Source organism: Pelobates fuscus, chromosome 2 (assembly GCF_036172605.1).
Source record: "Pelobates fuscus isolate aPelFus1 chromosome 2, aPelFus1.pri, whole genome shotgun sequence".
NCBI classification, from domain to species: domain Eukaryota; kingdom Metazoa; phylum Chordata; class Amphibia; order Anura; family Pelobatidae; genus Pelobates; species Pelobates fuscus.
In genome coordinates this window covers 145,869,954-145,883,675 of record NC_086318.1, presented here as the reverse complement: position 1 = coordinate 145,883,675, position 13,722 = coordinate 145,869,954, and the positions used below count along the sequence as shown (strand labels likewise).

The 13,722-nt window shown below is 40.0% G+C and overlaps 2 protein-coding genes across 2 annotated transcripts in view; one reads left to right on the top strand and one right to left on the bottom strand.

Moving 5' to 3' along the window:
• Positions 1 to 13,722, top strand: part of TP63 (tumor protein p63) — a 401,462-nt gene that overhangs the window by 243,841 nt on the left and 143,899 nt on the right. The window lies entirely within an intron of this gene.
• Positions 1 to 13,722, bottom strand: part of P3H2 (prolyl 3-hydroxylase 2) — a 208,036-nt gene that overhangs the window by 104,266 nt on the left and 90,048 nt on the right. The window lies entirely within an intron of this gene.

Sequence of the window (13,722 nt, the reverse complement as noted above, 5' to 3'; positions counted from 1 at the left end):
AGCAGACTTTTACATCGAAACTTTGTTGCAGAAAAATCTTGCATGTAAAACTTCCACTTTAAAGGCTGGAACAAGATGGCTCGGTTTCACAGTTTCACTCTTAACAATGGGACAACAGCAGAGAACTCCCGGCACCATACGGTCCCTTTAAAAATAACCCCTGCTTTATCGTAAGATCTATGTATTCATTCAGATTCGTATCCAGACAACAACACTTTCCAAACGAATAAACAGAACGGCTCTGAACATGCCTGGGAACACCCTAATACATGAGTTATAGCAACATTCATCTAATCATGAAGGGTGTTGCAGACAAGCACCTACATTTCATTTTCCCCTTAGGCCATTGTTTGCTAAATGCTTTCCATAATACATAATGCAGAATACATGGTGTATTGCATTATTCTTTCCATAAGGAGTACTTCATGCAGTTTAATGGTGGTTTATTCTCCAAAGAGTTATTTACCAGCTGCACTTTTTTTTTTAATTATAAATCTGTCAGTATAGTAAGTGAGTTATAAAATGTACATACCTGCATGTATATAAAAAGCAAACCTATCTTTTATTACAAAAAGTGGTATGGAAAAGATGGAAGATACATAGTAAATCCAAGTTTTTACAAGCTCACATACCTGTATACTATGTCAGACGTATTATGTTTTAACAGTGGTTTGTAAACACGGCACATACCATGCCGAATGCATAAAAGATGGAGATACACGATTAGATGAGAGATAGGAAAAAAAATGCTCATTTTCCAAGTAGGTGGGCCCCCAGGTATAGCCTCAAACACAGGGTGTGTTATTCACATCTTAAAAATGTCCAGTGTCATAAAAACCTCACACAACAGACATGCCTATTTCTACAATAGTTTTTCCGTTTTACTGTACAGTGTCGTCAGCGTTATATGAACACCACTGAGCCACAGTTTACACACACACACACACACACACACACACATAAATTTGTTGATATTGGCATATTTCCTTTTTAGGCATAGATGTCGCTAGGTGGCGAAGGGCATCAGTTAAAAAATGTTATGTCTTCTCCAGTATATAATGATCTATGTGCCTCTTAAAATCAGCTTTGTACAATGCCCTAAATACCCAATGTTCTACAAACTTACATGGTGACACAAATTAGATTATTATATGAACCTATTGTTTATATACAAGCACCACACCTACTGTATGAACCTAAGCCGTCCTATATTTAAAACTTCTACCCCATAACTCTTAACCTTTCAAAATGGCAAAGATGGATACTTTAATTTTAGGGGTGTGGCTAGAGGTGAGCGGCTGTTCTGAGAAATTTGACGTGACTTCTAATAACATTTTATGCAACTTAATGTAAATGAGAACATGAGCAATGTATCTTATTTGCACAAACCTATTTCTAAACACATTTGTTGTAGTTTAAAACCCATTGCATGGAGTAGATTGATGTGGAGCTCTATTCTAAATTGAGGCTCACTAAGAATGCAGAGTTTGCACAAAAGAGGGACAGGGTGATTTGGGCCCAAAATAAGAACTGTATAACCTAAATAGATAAATTTGCTGTTATGCAACCCAATGTATTAAACTCTGCACCCACAGCAATACCACCACACTGTGCAGTTTTTTTAATCATCTGGCTTGACTCAGTTTTTTTCCCTTAATAAAAAGTTCAAATTTTAATTAATCTCCATTACCACTGTCTCCTGCTGAGAGCATCAATCATGTGGTCAGTGGGTGTTACACTTGCTGTAAGACACACCTCACCTGCATACCGCTATTTTGGAATCACAGAATTGTTTCTCATAACAGGTTAAAAGTCCCCTCCATTTTATGTTGGCTTTATGGTATATGTTAATAAAATGTATCTGTTCACTCTTTCCATTCTGGCTTTCTTTGCTTCTGGTGCTGCTCTTACACAGATCCTATCCCTCCTCGTCCTTCCCCGTGCACACATTGTCTTCCCTTAGGCTGAAGGCAAGTAGGAGATGCACAGATAACAGACATGCAGAGCACAGCCCTCAAATCTCTGTGCTGATCTGCACAGACTGAATTGACTGACAGGGGAGGGGAAGCGGAGTGCTGTATAATATTAGAGAAATATATACATTTGCAAGTAGTTCTGCTAGCACAATTCATAGATCAAAGTTGTATTTGTCATGACATGCACCATTTAAGAGGCATTTTAAAATTCTAGGGCCTTTAAATTACATTTTTAATTCTCAGGCAGATATATTCAGGGTACCGTACATTGCATTATTAATACTTTATCCTCCTGCCCTTACTCGCCCTAGATTATTACATGGATAATGCTTTCTTTTATAAAGTTAGTCTTGTGAATTTTTGGATATAAGATTAAAGAACATCAACGGGCATAAGTGATGTTGCTGTTCTTTCTAAATTATTTACTCTGCTATTCATTCCATTTTATTTTAGTTAACAGACTTCTGTAGACATGGACACTGAATGTGCACACTTTTTTGCTGTTTTTGGACACTTGGAAATTTTGATTTGTGGTTATGTCAATATCAACAGAATGTGGTCCTCTTATATATACGCTGATGAATTCCAGAGAAAACAGAAATATTTTTTTTTCCAGTAAACACGGTGTAGCACTTGACGTATGTAAAAGTCACCTTATGTCTTCAAAAATTCCAAGCCTGACAGCTGGAGGAGTAAATGGAAAAAGAAATAGCAAATAGGAACTTCTAAGCATCCAGTTAGAAGAGACAAACAGGAGGAAAAAAATCTTCAAAGTATGGTGTTATGTCAACTTCTAAACTATGTCCAGCCTTGATTGACTTAACCTGTCCGCTGTGCCATGTGTTGAAAGGCTTATTTATCCAAAAAGAAGAAAGATGAATGGAGGGGTGGGTCGTACAGACACCCTTCTGCAGCTGCCACTAGTAAAAGTGGCAGTTTTCAGTACTGAGGTCTATGTATTCACAGACCAATACACTATTAAGTCATAGTATTGCAGAGCACCACTAACAGAACAAAAATCATTTTATTAATACTTTGTCAACAGAAGGTATACTGCAACAGCATTGCTAGAAAACTAGAAGCAAACTGTATTGTTTATTAAACAAACAGCAAGCATACATTACAAGCTTATTTATATTGATGTTTCAGACTTTTATCAAGTTAAAACAAGAGAACGTGAATGGAAATATGGCAGTAAAGAGCGAAAAGAAGGGACACACCAAACCTGAAGCAAGAATAAAGTGATAATGAAGTTTGGATGGCTTGTTTAATAACGTTGGTAACATGCAGCTTGCTTAGTATCAGTGAATACAATTAACAGAAATGTCAAGTGCCTGGCTCATGTTTGTTGATGTATGCTCTAATTATATCTTGCTGCACAAAGGGACACATATGAGGCTCTGTGAAATGACTATACTTTAAGATCATGCAGTATCCCTGATTAACCCTCAACAACTACTTCATGGCTTTTGCATTAGTTTTATTTTACCATGGCTCTGTTAAAGGGACACTATAGTCACCCAGACCACTTCAGCTCAATGAAGTGGTCTGGGTGCCAGGTCCCTCAGGTTTTAACCCTTCACATGCAAACATAGCAGTTTCAGAGAATGTTATGTTTACATTTGGGGTTAAGCCAGACTCTAGTTTTAATCCCTTCAGCGCCACGGGAGGGGGACCCTGAGGGTGGGGGTACCCTCAGGGCACTATAGTGTCAGGAAAATCACTTTGTTTTCCTGACACTATAGTGATCCTTTAACTGTAACAAGTCAGATTGCCAATGGCATGAAGTTCTGTGGAACTCAGCTGGAACATCTTTATGTGATTGATACATTGGAGTCATGTAGTAGTTATGTGAGGTGGTCATGGTACCTGGGAGTCTGCATTATTATTTTATAATGAGCCAACAATTTCCCCAGTGCTGTATGATAGGTGGACAACAAACAAATATTATATTCTATGCACAGAGTATCATTCATTGGCTAAGTGAGTTCATCTGATGCTCTCAGCCAATAAATGACTGGCAAGATCCAGATTTTAGAGCTCTGCATAAATTGGATGATAATCCTGCTGAAAAGGAGACCCAATGCCAGTGGGAGCCAGGTAAGAGAGCAAACCATTGCAAAACAGTTTGCTCCATTTCCAGGGAATGGCATCAGTGTACTCCTAGGATCATAACCACTACAGCAGGCTGTAGTGGTTATGATACGAGCAGTAACTCTATAACAAAACACTGAAACAGTACAAGTTGTGCATTGGTTAAATCTCGATAACTGAAATGTATCCTGAAATGTTCATGCCTTGTATAATATTATTAAACTTATTAAATTTCCTTGCAACCAACTGCAGAAAGCTCTGTGCCTTTACCTGTTGTGTAGCGTTACTACATTCCTCTTACGCCGTATGTTTCATTGAGTAGAGCCCCTCATCACATTTAGTCTCCATATGTCCAACTTGTCCAAGTTGTGGAATACAGCGACACTTTATAAAAAAAATAAAACTAACTTGCTAATGGGAAAACAGATTGCTACTGTAATATGTCTTGGGGATTTGAGAAGGAAACAAAAACGGTTTAAACTTCCACTCTGGAATGTAACTTCCAGCTTTAGGGACTTTAAACCTGCCAAATGCTGGTAGCCAGAAATAACTTAGAACTAGGAATGGAATGAAATCCAACAGTAAACTGTGTTACTGCCCCCAGGCACCATACTGAGGGTGATGCCATGAAAATAGGAACCTGATAGGAAGCAGAGGTATGGTACCATTCGTCCTTTTTAAAACAATATTTCAGAAAAACTGAATAAATGCCAAATATCCACAAGTCACAATATTAGAATAATTTGAATCCTGTCTTAAAGGGATACTATAGGCATGAAAACAACTTTAGCTTAATGAAGCAGTTTTGGTGTCTAGATCATGACCCTGCAGTCTCAGTGCTCAGTTCTCTGCCATTTAGGAGTTAAATACGTTTTGTATCTATTTACACAACCCTAGCCACAGTTCCCCATGCCTGTGACTGACACAGCCTGCATTAGAAAATGGTTTCATTTTCAATACGATGCCAACTTGCTTTAGATGTTTTCATCTCCTGCTCTGTAAATCGAACTTTCATCACACACAGGAGGCTCCTGCAGAGTCTAGGAGAGTATTATCTGAGCAGGAGATAAGAAATTCTTAATTAAACAGCCTGTGCAATGCAGGAGTCTAGAATATCTAGGTTAATTATCATAAAGTGTTTAGGAGCACTGTGCAAGTCACATGTGGGGGGGAGGGGACGGTGACAAGGACTGTATAAAGAAAGTTAATTAATTCCTAAATGGCAAAAACTTGAGCAGTGAGGGGCATGATCTATACACCAAAACTGCTTCATTAAGCTAAAGTTGTTTTAGTGTATATTGTCCCGTTAATATCACAGTGACTGATCAAAAATTAAGAATTCTGTAAAGCTGACCAAGTGAAATGGTGCATTCCAATAAAGCTTCAGAGCAGAGACAACAGGAACCAACACATGGGATAAAGCTATCAAAGAACATACATACACACACACAAACCCCCAAAAAACAACTATTCTTTATAAACCGGGTAAATCTTAACCAAAATGTAAGGCCCAAATAGAGGCTCACGTGGCAGCGAGGGGTGTATAGTGTGGATGATCAAAGTCAGGAAACATGCAATTACAATGGACACCAAAAACTTGCCAACATCAGACTTGTATAGGTGAGACTTCCCAACAAGACGAGGTGGATGGACCCTAGCATGTACACTTGCAGACTCCTCCGGTCCACCTGCATTTGAAGTCAATATAAATCATGGCTGGGCAGGATAAACCATGCCCACAAAGTCCCAAAACCTGTAGTGAAAGAGCATTGTACCATAGTGATTGTATGTGAGTGGCCAGGAAGGGATACATCAGACTAGATAACACAAATATAGCTTGTCATAAAAAGTTTGGTATAAAAACTGTAACCTATATAAAGAATAAAAATTCTTCTTACAGTATGGGCAGGCTAAATGGCAAATTGCAATTTAAAGCTTCTATGTTTCAGATTCTATATAGGTTATATTTCTTCAAACCCTTTAGTGCTTCAGAGAGCAATACATCAAAAAATGCAGGTTGGAGATCTACATTAACTCTGGAGAAAAGTAGATACAAGATCATTTCTGTCTAGGAGATTGTTATCAATATTTCCTAAAGGCATATTACGCTCTGCAAAAGGTGTAACTCAGACATAATCAAACAGACAATTTTATGGATGCACCTATTACACATCTTTATTAAGGGAAAAATGCTTTAGTGTCTACACGAGTGGATCAAATCCTTCTTATTGAGCAGGGCACACGTCAAATTGGAGATGAATATTAAATGCACATCTGGAGTTGAAACAGAGGAGATGAAAAGATGGATTCCAGTGTGCTAGGGAGGAAGGCAGAATACGCTGATCTGCCACAACATTAGCATGGGTTTTATCGTTACAATGGCACCTGTCAAGGGGTGGGAAATAATATGCAGCACGTAAACTGTAAGTTCTTGAATTTCATGTGTTGGAAACAGGAAAATGGGCAAGCAAAAAAAGCGCGACTTTAACAAGGGACAAATGGTGATGACTAGACAGAGCATCTCCAAAATGGCAAGTCTTGCGGGGTGTTCCTGGTATGCAGTGGTTAGTACCCACCACATGTGGTGCAAGTGAGAAACTGGTGAACCAATGTCCGGGTCATTGGTGCCCAAGGCTCATTGATACACATGAGGAGCAAAGATTAGCCAGCATATGCGTGCGCAGCCTATTGCATTAGGGTGTGCACCCTCAAGCACAAGCACACGCGGCGTGTATATATATATATATATATATATATGTATATGTATGTATATATATATACACATATATACACACACACACACACAAAGCTGTGTGTGTGCTGTGTGAGGGTGCTGTTAGTGTGATGTGTGTGCTGGTAGTGTACTATGTGGGTGAGGGTGTTTGTGTGTGCGTGCTTGTGAGGGTGCTGTGAATGTACTGTGTGTCAGGGTGCTGTTTGTGTGTGTGTGCACTTGTGAGGGTGCTGTAAATGTACTGTGTGTCAGGGTGCTGTTTGTGTGTGAGGGTACTGGTAGTGTTTTGTGTGTGTGTGTTAGGGTCCTGTTTGTGTTTGTGAGGGTGCTGTGTGTGTGGGTGCTGTATGTGTGTGTGTGTGCTGTATGTGTGTGTGGGTGCTGTATGTGTGTGTGGGTGCTGTATGTGTGTGGGTGCTGTGTCTGTGGGTGCTGTGTGTCTGTGGGTGCTGTATGTGTGTGGGTGCTGTGTGTGTGTGGGTGCTGTGTGTCTGTCGGTGCTGTGTGTCTGTGGGTGCTGTATGTGTGTAGGTGCTGTATGTGTGTGGGTGCTGTGTATGTCTGTGGGTGCTGTGTATGTGTGTGGGTGCTGTGTATGTCTGTGGGTGCTGTGTATGTCTGTGGGTGCTGTGTATGTCTGTGGGTGTGCTGTTTATGTCTGTGGGTGCTGTGTATGTGTGTGGGTGCTGTGTATGTGTGTGGGTGCTGTGTATGTGTGTGGGTGCTGTGCATGTGTGTGGGTGCTGTGTATGTCTGTGGGTGCTGTGTATGTCTGTGGGTGCTGTGTATGTGTGTGTGTGTACTGTGTGTGTGTGTGTGTGTGCTGTGTATGTGTGTGTGTGTGCATGTGTGTGGGTGTGCTGTGTATGTCTGTGGGTGTGCTGTGTATGTGTGTGGGTGCTGTGTATGTGTGTGGGTGCTGTGTGTGGGTGCTGTGTATGTCTGTGGGTGCTGTGTATGTGTGTGTGTGTGTGCTGTGTATGTGTGTGGGTGATTGTGGGGGGTGGAGGTGGGGGTACATTATTTAATATCCCCCCTCCCTTCTTACTTTATGTGGGGAGGGGGGATTCTTGTTCCTTGTCCCTGGTGGTCCAGTGGAGGTGGAGGCAGATCAGTTATCCCCCCTCCCTTCTTACCTTATGCCTGGGAGGGGGGATCCTGCTGCTGCCGCCATCCATCCCTGGTGATCCAGTGGAGAGTGAACTCTAGCCCCGCAGGGCTAGAGTTCACTCACGCGAGATCTGAGCGTTGCCGCGGCAACGCTCAGATCTCGCGAGAGGAACCCGGCGGAGCTGCTGGCAATAGCTCCGCCGGTCCTCTCCTGCCTCCCTCCCTGCCTGTGAGCCGGGGAGGGAAGGCTGAGAGCAGAGCCGGCGCTCGGATAGCGCCGGCTCTGCATGAGCCGACAGGGGAGATCCTGAGATCTCCCCTGACGGTCTCAATACATAGGCGTGCCACGGGGATTAGGGTGTGCCCAGGCACACCCGGCACACCCCGTGCGCACGCCTATGTTAGCCAGTCTTGTCCGATCACACAGAAGAGCTACTGTAGCTCAAATTTCTGAAAAACTGGATCATGGAGAAATGGTCTGAAGAATCACAATTTTCTTAAAGGTGAGGTTGGCTGTGTGTCATTTACATGAAGAAAAGATTGCAACAGGATGCAGTAAAACGAGAAGGAAAGCAGTGTTATGCTCTGAGCAATGTTCAGCTGGGAAACCTTGGGTTCTAACATTTACTTGCAGGACTTAAAGGATCTTCTGCTAATGTCTTGGTGCCAGATACCACAGGGCACATTCAGAGGTCTTGTGGAGGCCATACCTCAACACATCACAGCTGTTTTTGCAGCACTGGGGGGACCTACACAATATTAGGCAGGTGGTTTTAATGTTGTTGGTGATCATTTTAAGAACCTTGCTCAAGACATTTTGTTTTGCCCTATTCATTACCGCACCCTGGTTTCTTGAATGAACAGAAGGGACCCCAAACTCTCTTCTATCCATTCTTATATGCAAGGAGTGGAGGTCCCCTCCTTCTATTACTTGTAATGTATGGTACATGATGTTATTGAAAAAAAGAGTCCACCCACTCTTTCCCACTTCGATAGTATATTATTTAAATAAAGAAACATTTATTAAAGGACTACTAAGGGCACCCAGACTGCATCATCTCAATGAAGCGGCCTGGCTGCAGTGGTTCTTTAGTTTTAAACTTCAATCTAAAACATTGCCATTTAGTGGATACAGCAATGTTATGAATACACGTTAAACACTCCTCTAGTGGCTGTCTTGCCACTAGAGGTGATGTTTCTTCCACAACTGTGTGAAAGTCAACCATGTAATCAAATGAAACGAAAAAAAAAAAGAAAAAGTTAAATAAAGGCACAATAGGCACTACAAACAGATTCAATCCATGATCAGTAGGCACGGCGTTCACTACTGTGTCTCTGACTCCACGTGCAAATCTCTCAAATCATTGTTCTTGGTTGCAGACAATGTACAATTAATAAAATGCGCAGATAAAATTGTCCTTAAAACACAAGCAGCTGCAGCCTCCAATTAAAGGCAAACATAAGTACTAGCTACGATTACATATGCTTTCCTCCATGAAACTTGGGTCTGAGGGGTCAGGTCGGCAGCATAAGTATATTTTTTATTTGAAACATAATTTGTACAATAAATTATGTTTTCCATTTAATTGGAGACTGCAGCTCCCTGTGTTTTAAGGAGAATATTTGTCTCTTAAGTTCAGCATTTTAATAGTTGTGTATCATGTGATCAGATTACTCCCCTAGAGAGTATTTGATTGGCACAATGTAGCACACATGCACACTTTTTTCGCCCAATATTTCCCTATGGGGAAATATTGGATTGGCTGAGATCATCAATCTTTATCTGTATTTGTACCCCACCTCCTCTAGACTTTACGCCCGTTTGAGCAGGGCGCTCGTCTAACTATTGCTCCAGTGTCACTGTGTAATTGTCTCATTTATTGTAAAGTTCCCTTTTATAATATTGTAGAGCGCTGCGGAATTAGTTGGCGCTATATAAATACTACTAAAAGGAGGAGGAATAACAGGACAAAGACTGGTGTGGCGAGGGCTGAAAGGCAAGTAAAACCTTTCAAACCCTCACAGAAAGAGAGGTGTAGAACCTAAATAGGTATATTAAAATTATAGTGTTAGGAATACATGCTTGTGTTAATATTATTATTATTGCCATTTATATAGCGCCAACAGATTCCATAGCGCTTTACAATATTATAAGAGGGGGGATTTAACTATAAATAGGACAATTACAAGAAAACTTACAGGAATGATAGGTTGAAGAGGACCCTGCTCAAACAAGCTTGCAATCTCCTAAACCTATAGTGTTCCTTTAAATGGAGTGAGTAATTTACCAACTTCTTTACTCAATGCAAATAACACTGATATCTATATTTTCCCCACTGCAATTTTAGTGAAATAAATGTAAAATCAAAAAATTTAGGCTCAAAAGCAGATTTTGAAAAAAGGTATAGTCACAGCTTGGTTTTTTTATCCTCCTGTTCAAATTTGTATTTTTATATTTATACATTAGGAGCGAGCGTATCAAGCATATAAAATGTACAACGCAGGACTCGCAGGTCTCAAAACAAATGCATTATATACAGCGAGGCTGCATAATAAAAAAACAACAAACTTAACTCCACGTACAAGTTGCAGCAATATGTGTGAGTTTCAGATGCTAATTGGTTGATCATTATTTTATTCACGGAAATGTTAACGGAAAGAAGAGAGGTTAAAAAAAAAATTAAAACAATTAAAAAAAGGGGGAGGGAAGGGCAAAAGTAGGGTGCCTCCATTAACAATCTCATGTGGTCAGACAGTCTAGACTCTCCAACAGATAGTAGCAATCGCTACAGTCTATCTAGAAGTGTATGAAAGCCAACTGTGTCAGAGTTGGTTATTCATTGTTCCCAAATTGCTGTTTATGTTCAGATTTGATTCACTTAAATTTGGTGGTTAATGAAAAACCCTGTAAGAGAGTATAGACAGACACTGTATTGAGGAAAGAGAGCAAACAAATGCAAAATACTCCCTTCTCCTTCCTGATGACTTGAATACACGGGGTGTGCAGCTCCACACTGTTCTTCGGTCAGTGACATGTATGGAGGTGAGCCCAGGGAGGTGGAATAATTACAGAGCCAACCTACACTTTGTTCCTGCATTAGTATCCCTAGCAGTATAATTCTTAAATTGATTGAAAAGGATAGTTTTAAATAGAATTTTGAAAGCATGGAGTTCTCATTTACATTGCAGAAACGGCTGTTATCTGTTTCCTGTCTAATGGGAGCGCGAGACACAGTCAGCATGATGTTTGGCTGTTCACATCTGGTCATAACTGCTTGAACTGTCATGATGTAAACTAGAGATTATGTCAACGCTTAGCTGAAGGGCCTTTCCATTTGTGTCTGCTAGAGGGGAAACACATATTTTACACAGCTCATGGTTTTACAAACCAGGCTCAGAGTGCAGGATTGTGAGCCAACTAATGTCATCCACTGCCTTTGGATAACAGAACAACATGGAATATGGGACCTAAGCTTAAAATTCTATTATAAAACAGAAATAATTCATGAAGTGCATATTAGAGCATTGCAATTTCAGCTCTTTAAGATTCCAAAATAGTTGAGTTCAAGACTTAAAGGAGCACTACAGGGTCAGGAACACAAACATGTATTCCTGACCCTATAGGGTTAAAATAACCATCTATGCCCCTCATGCCTCCCTAAATATAGTAAAATCTTACTTGTATTCAAGTCTGCAGCTGCTTACTTTGTCACTGTTTCATTTAGACCTGCCCATTGCCTGCTGACATCAGCAGAAGTGGTAGCCTGACCCAATCACAATGCTTCCCCATAGGATTGACTGAGACTGACAAGGAGGCAGATCAGGGGCAAAGCCAGCACAATTCAAACACAGCCGTGGCCAATCAGCATCTCCTCATAGAGATCAATTGAATCAATGAATCTCTATGAGCAAAGTTCAGTGTCTGCATGCAGAGGGTGGAGATCCTGAATGTTTGGATGCATTTTAGGCAGCCATGACCCAGGAAGGATCTCTAACATATATTTGTTATCACTAGGCTGTAATGTAAACACTGCATTTTCTCTAAAAAAAAAAAAAAAAACAGTGTTCACAGAAAAAGGCCTGAAGGTAATGATTCTACACACCAGAACAAATTCAATAAGCTGTAGTTGTTCTGGTGACTATAGTGTCCCTTTAAGTCAACATGTATATCATTCTGCCCTTTCTGCTGTTGGGTAATGCAGACTGTGGGGTTAAAGGGCAACATACATGCTATCTACCCTCAAGATTTGAAATGCTAGTCAGATTATAATAGGGAGTGCATGGTATCTTCTGGGGAATAAAGTAATTATTTGTTTAATGGAAGGGAAATGTTGGCTTTTAGAAAATTCTATTTAGCAATACGTCCAGGTTTTGGGTAAGACGAGGATTTTTATAAAAGATCTGAAAATGTATAATTGCATTAAAAAAAAATAAAAAAAAATAAAAAAAATGAAAATATAAAAATAATGTGCAGGGTTCTGTGGAGCAAGTGAAGCAATTTGTTGTGTGTCTTAGGTAATGAAGTCCAAATTAACTGTAAAGCCAAATGTTCGTCATTACTAGAGTGCCTAGCCGTTAATCCCCCATTTTCGCTTTAACAGATGGTTTACAAGAAGCTAAAATAAAAGATTTACTGTGAAGAAGACAAAAATATAGATTGACTGTTAAATGTAGAATTATTTTTGGGTTGGTCACACATAAAAGCAGCTTTAGATCCCCATTTCACATAAACCACACAACATTGCAAGACATTTAAAGCTCTGAGCTAAGAGCATCAGGGGCACGTAGAAAATGTTCCTAGTTAAATAAAGGCTGTCAATTTGCATGTCTGCCAGAAATACAGTAAAGGGCTTTGTACAATGTGGAAAATTAATTTTAGTAATGTACAAGACCAGCTTTACTATATCACAACTATATCATAGTCCAATAACTCTCTTTCAGACTGAGCCATGGCCTTGATTTAATGCAACTCATAGTGTCCTTTGGGTGAAATAGAGTTAAAGTGAGAATGGGTCTAAGCAGAAAATAAACGCTCTTTGTACTTCCATTATGGTGAAGAAATCCAATTATGGTGGGTTGGTCCTGCCAAATACTAATGAACTTAGTAATGTGGAATAATACGATTTGATCATGGAAATTTCAGTAGATATTGTGACCATTTTAATATCATCTTGAAAATAAAATCCCTTCTTGCTAGCAATATCACTCTAGCCATCTTTATTATAGGTCAGTGCTGTCTGACAGATGCCTTTAGCTATTTTTTATTTTTTTGGCAGCTATTGTGGTTATCCTTTGGCCTCCCTTAGATAGAACAAATCCAACAGTTGAACAGCTTTAATGCCAAAAACAGCCCTGATCTATGTATTATCATCCATAAGAGTCTATCATTGTAGTATGGTGTAGGTCCACAATTCATAGTTTGATATTACCCAATTAGTATTGCAAATATCTTGTGCATATGACTATACTATGCACTGGTGTGTATGCAACAGGTTAATCATCTAATCACTGCAAGCAGCAATCCTCTGATATGGTTTGCTATTGTACAGGCAACATTTTTTCGGTGAGTCGATAAACATTCCTCATCCGGTGAGCGTACACTGTAATGGCATGCAACACCGGAGCTGGTGATGCATTGAATAGAACTGAAAGATAACAGAATGTCAATGGTTTATTTGTATCGAGGTATTCTTATACAGAATGGTGAAACAGAAAAGTGGGAACCACATCCAATAAGCATATTGGATGTGGTTCCCACTTTTCTGTTTCACTGTTTACTATTTTGGGTGTTAGTGAGGTACACTTGGG